This window comes from Magnolia sinica, chromosome 1 (genome assembly GCF_029962835.1).
Source record: "Magnolia sinica isolate HGM2019 chromosome 1, MsV1, whole genome shotgun sequence".
Lineage (NCBI taxonomy): Eukaryota > Viridiplantae > Streptophyta > Magnoliopsida > Magnoliales > Magnoliaceae > Magnolia > Magnolia sinica.
In genome coordinates this window covers 101113003-101121741 of record NC_080573.1, presented here as the reverse complement: position 1 = coordinate 101121741, position 8739 = coordinate 101113003, and the positions used below count along the sequence as shown (strand labels likewise).

Below are 8739 nucleotides of genomic sequence, written 5' to 3'. Positions count from 1 at the left end.
ACCATTAGGAAGTCGATCATGAACTTCACCCAAAAGGAAGATGAGACATTCTTCTAATGTTAGGAGCGGTTCAAGGATCTTGTCAGTTCATGCCCACAACATGGCTTTGAAATGTGGCCCATAACAAATTTCTTCTATGATAGACTAACATCTTACATGCGCCAATTGGTCGAGATGATGTGTAATATGGGGAATTCATGAACAAAGATGTTCATGATGTGTGGGACTACTTTGACAAACTTGCTGAAAATGCACAATCATAGGACATCTCCCTAAAACTCATCACCACTTCTAAGCTTACTCCATTAAAGGAGAGGTGCAAGATATATATTTTGAAAGATGAAGATGATATAAATGCTAAAGTGGCCAATCTCACAAGGAAAATTGAGGCCATGGAACTTAAGAAGGATAAGGCTAAGGAAGTTGTTTGTGGTATTTGTGCTTGCAATGTATATACAACTGAAAATTGTTCAACAATACCTGCTTTTCAAGAAATACTGAATGAGAAATTGAATGTTTTGAACAACTACCAAAGACCTTTTAATGGACCCACCTCAAATACATATAACTCAAGTTGGAAGAACCATCCAAATTTCAGTTGGAGGAACGAACAGACTGCTACCCCTCAAGGGATCCTTAACCAAATTCTGAATAAAAGGAATCCTCAAGAGGATCCAGTCTTAAAATATATTCAAAATTAAGAGCTTTTTAATCAGGGTCTGCTACAAACCTTTCAAGGTCTTACAAAGGCCATGCAAGGGTTTGAGATGAACAAATTGATTGGGGAGAAAGGGGAGAAAGGGATCCTTCCGGCACAGCCTCTCCCCAACCCTAAACCGCAATATGAAATAAGTGACCCAAGCTCTTTAAGTCAAATGGAGCAGCCTAAGTTTATCACCACTCTTAGGAGTGAGAAGATTATTGACAAAACCATTCTAGCAAGGGTTGAAAAGCTTAAGGACCTGGAAGGAACTGAGAATAATGGACCTAGCAATGCCCCACATGAGGAAGAACTGGAAAAAGTGAGTAAGCCGATTGCGTCATTCCCCCAACAGTTGGTTGCATCAAAACCTCTAGCAAACTCACAGGATATTCTAGAAGTACTAAAACAATTGAAAGTCAACATCCTTCTGCTAGACGCTATGAAACAAATTCCCTCTTATGCCAAAATTTTGAAAGATTTATGTACAACTAAGAGATGACAGAATATTCAACAGAACTTTTTTCTGACAAAAAAGGTGATCCTCAAGCAAGATGTGCCATAAAAATATAAAGATCCTGCTAGCCTAACTATCACTTGTATAATTGGGAATCACCAGATAGAGCACACACTTCTTGACTTGTGAGTAAGCATTAATTTGATTCCTTTCTCGGCATATGAACAAATGGGTCTAGGTGAATTAAAACCCACCCGGACCACATTACAACTTGCTGATCGCTTGGTTCGTGTACCGAGAGGGATAATCTTGGATATGTTAGTCCAGGTTGATAAATTATACTATCTGGTAGATTTTATCATATTAGATACTCAACCCATTATAGATATGAGCACTCGGATCCCTGTCATCCTTGGTCATCCATTCTTAGATACATCAAATGCCATAATTAATTGTAGGAATAGAGTTATGAGTTTATCTTTCAAAAACATGACGTTGGAGCTCAATATCTTTTTCAACATGAGCAAACAGCTAGAAGATGTTGACGATATCTACGAAATTAACATAATCAACTCTTTCATGGAAGATAGAGTAACCTTGAATCTATACTCTGATCCTCTAGAGATGTACTTGGCCCACTCCCCTGATTTGGATGATGACACAATTAGGGAGATGGATGTCATGCTTAATGTTTCACCGATACTTGAAGTTAATCGGAGGAGGCCACAATTTAAGAAATTACCCCAAACCAATGTAGTGCTTCTACCATCTAGAGTTTACACAATATGCTAGATTTGTCAATGTCGAAATGAAACTTCTTTATGGCCCAGTATGCCTTATGTTCCAATTTCATTAGTAAGTGACAAGCTTTCCCAAAGACAAATCGATAGGGAGAAATTTCAATAGGGGTTTTAAAAGCAGTCCTATAAGCCCACAATGTGTTAGTTAGCCTTAAAGACCAATCCTTATGTTCTAGATTTACAGTTGTTAATGTACTAGTTTTTTTACCCTATTTATCAATCACGTGAGTCATTATGTCATGTAGTTGGTTGAGCCTTTGGAAAGTGAAGACTGAAGACACAAGTGAAGACGGAGCATCAAAGAGCAAAAAAACAAGTAAATGAGGCGCCTTGGTGACCCTAACCCTTGCCATACCTCTACATGATCTAGGCTTAATTGGAATACCTAATTGATCGTCCCTTAGCCTTAGAAAACCAAAATAAATATGATAAACAAGGCTAGAAGTGGTTTGGAGCTGCTATGTTAAAGATAGCTCAAAATGGCAGTTTTTTATGAGTCTTTGATGGCATTGAGTTGCCATCAAAGTGCCTTTGATGGCATCAAAGGCCTATTCAATGACTTTGATTGAGAGTTAGAACTGTCCAGCAAGCATTTCATATATGTTTTGAATTTCTCGATGGCATTGAGGTCCCTTCGATGACATCGATTGCGAGTCAGAATTGTCTTGCAAGAAATCAGATTTATTTATGACTTTCTCGATGGCATTGAGGATACCTTCGATGACATTGAAGGGTAAGTTCGATGACATCGAATGAGATTCGATGACATCAAAAATGTTCCAGATATGTCTAGCGACAAATTGTAAGTGCGAAGTTATATAGTTAGCACCCCGAGTTGTCAAATTTTGTGGTGCCAAAACACTTCAGTATGTTTGACTTGTTTTGATAGATGGAAAGTTCACCTTCAATTTCAAATTGATGAGAAGTTCACCTTCATTCTAAGATGAGCGTGGTGTTATGTAGATCAACGTTATATGTGCTACAAGTACACATGTTCAACTACAACAACAAGTTGAAGTTCATCAAGTCGAGGTACTCAAGTTCAAGTGCATCACTACTTCGATCTTTAAGCTTAAAGTTCAAGCTTATATTAAAGCTCAAGATCAAGTCTCAAATTCAAGCTCAAGCATACTACTTCAAGCTCAAGTCACAAGAACAAGCTCAAGTACATTTACTCAAGTCTCGAAACACAATTTCAAGACAAGTTCTAGAATTCAAGGTCAAGCTTCATGTGCTTCAAAGTGTCCTATCTACCGAAGCGACTGTTGGTTCAATTTTAATACTCACATTTAAGGTATACATGACCCTAGAAAGACCTTAGAATTAGGTCATTAACATTGCATGTTTAATTTGGGTCATTGTGTTTAATTTAGGCTCTGCTTTAACTAGCCCTAGTCTTGGTTCGACTAGTCCAGGAACTGGCTCGACTAGTCCAGATTTAAATTTAAATTTTCATAATTTTCTGGTAGGTCCTCGACCAGTTGAGTACCTTGCTCAATCAGTCGTGGAGACTGGTTTGATCAGTCGAATGTAACTCGACTCAAACTCCAGCAATGCGATTTTCATTCACTCGACCAGTCGAGCGCTCTGCTCGACTAGTCAAGCTGGCCACTCGACCAGTCGAGGGTCAATTTTATCTGAACGTGCCAGAAAATTTGAAATGTCATTTGGTTAAGGCTAGTTGAGTGAACCGACTTGCAGCCTACAAATAGTGGACTTTTCTCAGAATATTTCATTCATTCCAAGCCAATTCAAGCCACCATTCTGAGAGATAAGCCCCGACTATTAAGAAGTTATTGGTTAGTAATTTTAGATTCTTTTATAGTTTTTCTATTTGATTTTATTGATCTCCTTATTCAAATCTATTCTATTAAAAGGGAACTCTGCTTTACCCTTTGAGATCTAAAATCAAATTTAAGCTAGCCCTAGGTTGATTTAATTTAAAATTCATCTAGACCAAGAACCCTTCCACTTGTGAGATTGAACATTGAACATCTACAACTACAAGGAATCAGTTCTACCGGGCTACATTGAAGAAGAATCTTCAGATAAGTATTATTTCAATTTTTATGTATTTTTGGTTTGTGAGATTCAGCCAGGAAAATCTCTATTTGTGGTTTTGACTGAGATCAGCCAAGAAAATCTCAGTGTGGGGTTTGTTTTAAGGTGAACCTTGAAAAACCTTATTTCATTGTGAAAGCCAATATCCCATGGGTGTGGATATTGGGAGTGGAGTAGTTGTGTGGTTGTTTTTGAACAGTTGGTGTACACACACGAACCACTATGATTCCTGGAGTTGTGGTGGATGGTTATATTTGTTTATGTGTGTGAATGTTGTAATCTATTTAATACTTTTGTGGTGAATGTTGTAATAGCTAGATTTATTTCTTTTGCCTCTATATCAGTTTGAGTTTTTTGATACTCACAGACGTTCTTGAAATCAGGTTGTCCTACCATAAGCCATTGGTTTTTGGTGTAAGGTTGTCATTAGAACAACGTTTATATCAACCTCTCAATACTTGTGCATTTGAGGTTGCTTTATATTGCTACTATCTATTTATCTTTTCGCATTTTATTTTTATTTGGCATAGTCCTATTAACCCCCCCCCCCCCCCCTCTAGGACTTGGAGCTCGCCCTTTTCAAGTGGTATCAAAGCCTAATAGCTCATTTCATTGGATTAATTTCCTGAGCTAAGCGATCTCGAGCTCTTAATATGTCAAAATTTGATAGCCTCTCTATTACTAGGCTACTACCGTTTGATGGCTCTAATTATGCTTATTGGAAAGCCTGGATTAGAATCTTTTTGAGGTCCATCAATGAGAGCATGTGGCAAGCCACAATGACTAAATGGAACCCACCTATGTCTGAAGTTCTAGGCACTGATAGAACTAATACTGTTAAAGAAACACCTTATTATATGTGGACCACTCTTCAAAAAAATGAGAGTAGTGCCAATGTCAAAGCTTTAAATGCAATCACTTGTGCACTATCACCACATGAATTCAAAAGAATTATATCTTTTGATACTACAAAACAAGCTTAGGATATCTTACAAATGACACAAGAGGGTGCGGCTATTGTTAAAAAGTCAAAACTTCAAATCCTCACCACTAGGTTTGAGGAAATATGTATGGAAGAAAGTGAATCATTCACGGACTTCTATACTAAGCTAAATGACATAGTTAACTCAAAGTGGTGTCTTAGAAATAACATCCCAGAAAGTAAAGTTTGTGCAAAGATACTGTGCTCACTTCCTGAGAGGTTCAACTCTAAGGTGACATCCATTCAAGAACTTCGAGACATGGATAATATGAGGGTGGAAGAGCTTATCGGTTCTCTACAACTTACAAGTTAAATTTCAAGGCTCCTAAAAGTAAGTCAATAGCCCTTAGATCATTTAAATGTATTTGTCAAGATAATAGTAATATTTCTGATTGTGAAAACTCAGAGGATGATATGGCGTTATTAGCTAAGAAGTTTTATAAGATTTTCAAAAGTAAAAAGAGAGTTGATTTTCAAAAACCCTCTGAGAAGAAAAAGGGTAAAACTAAAAATTGGAAATCACTTAAAAACAACCAATGTTTCAACCGTCATGAATACGGGCATTTGGCAAACAAGTGTCCAAAGAGGGACAAACCAAAGAAGAAAGGCATGTTGGCCACATGGGATGAATCGTCCTCCTTTGAAGCTTCTTCTGAGTCAAATGATTCAAAACCTGAATTTTCAAGTGAAGTCAAGGCCCTAATTGTCACACCCTAAACCCGAAAATTGGGCTCACAAAATTCTTAATTTGCCGAATCTAGTACCAACAACCTCCGCAGTACCCCATTCTCGGCTTCCAGTGTTTAAACGCTAGATTCCGATCTTGGGATCCTACAAGGAGGATTTTTCAATGTACATTTGTCTCATAAGAAGCATAACCACAAGTTTACTCAAATCACAAAGGCAACATCATCATCAGATATTCACTAATATAAACATGGAATACAATGCTGAAAGGGAAATATATATGTCAAAATCAAAGCTCCAGAAGATCGCTGTACGCTCCAAGCTCAATGCTATTGCAACCTAACGCTACCTGCACACATCTATCGTGCATAAGCTTATAGAAAGCTTGGAGATAGTGAAAGTATCTACACAAGATAAGTGCCAAGAACACAAATACAACGCCATAATCATACAATGTCAAAAATACTGCAAGATCATGAATCATACGATATCAGAGTAAGTAGAAACATACTGGTAAGTTCACAAGTCATATAATATCAGAGTACGCAATGCAGATCATAATCAACCAAATATCATATAATGCGGATGCAATGCAATACGCAAATCCTGTTAAGTCTGTCTAGGCCATAAAGTGTAGAAACGTAACAACCCAAAATGCCATATGCCGTGGATATAATACAATATGCAATGCAAATGAAATGACCAAGCTAGAGTGAAGTCGGGATGATAGTACGTAGTATCGCAGGCTATGGGGTCCATCACAAGGGAATTCTATCCAAACCAATCCCATACCTAAATTTGGATAGTTAAACACAATGTGGTAAACTTTTAATCTCAGGTTGGTCGCGTGTCCCAATAGAAATCCTAGCCATTATGATGGTACACATAACAATTAGTTGCACACCATCAGCCCGAGTGGATAGTGAATGAATAAATGAATGAGTAAAATGCTGAGTATAAAACTCCTACTCAATAAGTCCACATATCATACCGTACATCTCTGGGATCATCACCGAGGTCTAGTACACTCCAAACCAGATTGCTGCCCCATCATGTGTAACAAGGTGAGTGAAAGAGACCTCACTATCCGCCTACCAATATTGGGCCCGGGTCGTCAATAGTGGACCCATTCCTCGGGCTAGTTAAACTCAGCCTAGCTTTTCCCCCTCCTCTTGGGCAGGTAAGGCCACACCCCCTTCCAACTGACTACGACACAGAGGGAGACGCGGCCTAACGGTATATGGCCCTCATGCGCTCATGCATCCACTCGATCTAGACATTGGAGCGACCTCTGGAACCAAGAGGGTTTAGAAAATTTCACTCAAGGATATCTATAACATCCCATGTAGAACAGATTTTCAGTGTCCCATCTAGCTGTCCACGATATGCCTGTGGAGGCTACAGCCCTGGTGTCGCTAGGGCGTATGGTGGTAATATAACAAGATGCGAGATGCATGAGTCATACCATCCAGTCATGTATCAAACCTGCGTGTACTGCGCGCTCAAGTAGGGTAACTCCTCTTATCATGGAGTCTCATAATAATCTGCCTAATAGCATGTGCTATGATCAATCACTCCTTATATTAAGCATACATATGATGCGCATGGGCATGGATCGTGAAGCTATACTAAGCATGTTATAAGATGATGGTGTACTCTCTTCATGTCAAGGATAGGCCTAGACAGCCTACTCATAACGAGAATGGGCCTTATAATGGGTCCAAGGGAAGGTCACAATGTGGACATCTAACCATCATTGCCCATCAATGTGGACATTTAACTAACATCGCTCCCAAGCAGTGGCCCACATAAACATTATTACATACATTATAGTGAAATCACACTTTACATCGATCTGCACATTCATCATTTTGGGCCTCACTCAAGGGCCACATATACACCACATTAGGCCTCGCCATACGGGCCACAAATACATCATAATGGGCCTTATCAAATGAGCCACATATACACCACATCGGGCCTCGCCATACGGGCCACAAATACATCACAATGGGCCTTATCAAATGGGCCACATATAAATCACATCGGGCCTCGTCATATGGGACACAAATACATCACAATGGGCCTTATCAAATGGGCCGAGAATAGATCACAATGGGCCTTACCAAATAGGCTAAAAATACATCACAATGGGCTTTACCAAATGGGCCAGAAATACATCACAATGGGCCCTACCAAATGGGTCGGGAATACATCACAATGGGCCTTACCAAATGGGCCGAAAATACATCATAATGGGCCTCATCATATGGGTTGAAAATATATCATAATGGGCCACGTCCCATGGCCTAATACACACCACAATGGGCCTCATCACATGGGCTGCAATTGCATCAAGGTAGGCCTTAACGGATGGGCCACAAATACATCAAGATGGGCCTCATCACATGGGTTACATATGGATCACATTGGACCTCAAATATGGGCCGCATAAACATCACAATGGGCCGCAATACATGGCCTCAAACACATCACAATGGGCCACAACCCACGGGCCTTGAATACATCAAATGGGCCACAACCCATGGGCCCCGAATACATCATAATGGGCCATAACCCATGGGCCCCGAATACATCATAATGGGCCTCTCTTATAGGCCCAATACACATCACATCAAGGTGGGGCCCATACACTATATTATATCTACACCATTCATCTATTTTAAATATCAATTTAGAGCATTTTCAAGAAATAAATCATATCGAAAAGATTATCTGGACCATACCACAAATAACAGTGGAGATAATGTTTTCCACTGTTTAAACCACACAGGGCCACCATAACATTTATTTTCCATCCAATCTGTTCATAAGGTCACAAGACCTGGTTAAAGAGGAAAAATAAATATCATTTTAATCCAAAACTTCTGTACTCCCAAGGAGTTTCAATGGTGGATGATTAATCCCCACTGATTTCTGCAGTGTGGCCCACATGATAGATCTACCTCATTTTTAGTCTCAGGCCATGAGGCGAGCTTGCCAATTGGATGGACGGTTTGGATGTAACACATACATCATGCAGGACCCATAA

At 39.4% G+C, this 8739-nt stretch overlaps 1 non-coding gene across 1 annotated transcript; it reads right to left on the bottom strand.

Annotated features, from left to right (window-relative positions):
- On the bottom strand, nt 1-107 carry LOC131223235 (small nucleolar RNA R71). Its single transcript, XR_009160351.1, has one exon. It is a non-coding gene; the product is annotated as a small nucleolar RNA R71 (small nucleolar RNA).
- Between the last annotated feature and the right edge of the window lie 8632 nt (nt 108-8739).